This window comes from Euprymna scolopes, chromosome 12 (assembly GCF_053919585.1).
Source record: "Euprymna scolopes isolate OS-2025 chromosome 12, ASM5391958v1, whole genome shotgun sequence".
Lineage (NCBI taxonomy): Eukaryota > Metazoa > Mollusca > Cephalopoda > Sepiida > Sepiolidae > Euprymna > Euprymna scolopes.
Genome location: NC_136493.1, coordinates 5,673,394 through 5,674,370, shown reverse-complemented (window position 1 = coordinate 5,674,370; position 977 = coordinate 5,673,394).

Below are 977 nucleotides of genomic sequence, written 5' to 3'. Positions count from 1 at the left end.
TATCTTCATAACTTATACTCTCTCTGTCTCTCTTTCTCGTTTTCTCTCTTTCTCTTACTCCTCTTACAGGGTGGAACGATGAAATGGTCGCGCTAGAAAAGACGATATGATTCCATTTTCATTTGAGGAAACCCGGTTTGCTTACTAGTTGGCCAGTTATGTACAAATCCCAGGAGCGATAGGAGCTTTCTATCATGTCTGAAAGTGGCACAATGTTCAACGAGCGAGATCGGAGATGCAACGCTGTACAAATCATGCTCTCTACCGAAGTTATGGCAACAGGACCATTGGCAGTGCTCTCAAAATGCATCGCTGGATTGCCACGTGCTCAGGGTGATCAAAACAAAATTTCCGATCACGGTGATTGTCTTTGGTGTGGTTTAAAGTGAGTGCCATACTATGCTACCTCAAATCTTCGAACTCGGCTTGAAAGTCAACACCAAAGTGTACCTGGATGTGCTGAAGAGTATGGTGATCCTCTAGTTCAATTAGGTGGTCGCTAGCAGACCCTGGGCGAGGCATCAGGACTCAGCGCCGACCCACAAGTCCAAAGAGACCCAGACTTGGTTTCAGAAGTGGTGTTACTGACTTTGTACTTTTCTCTCACCGAACTTGCTGGGCTACTTCGTTTGGACATACTGTTGTTGCAATATTTCTGATATGATACGAGGATATGATCACCGAAAGTAAAAATAATCACTGGAACAAAGCAATCACATGGAGCAATGTTCTGTTAGCAACCAATCAGAAACCAGAATTACTCCATAAAAAATATTGAATATTTTAGAATTCTGGGACATAATTTTCTCGTTTTGACACGAGAAAGATATTTTGTTTTTTGCCTACAGAATTTTAAAGTGCGAAATTTATATAGAACATCTACCAACTAAAAAAGCTCTTCACCACTAGGCCTTGTGCACAACAGCAACCTCACAAAAAACTCTTAATCTTCAGGAATTTTACAGAACCACCCCATT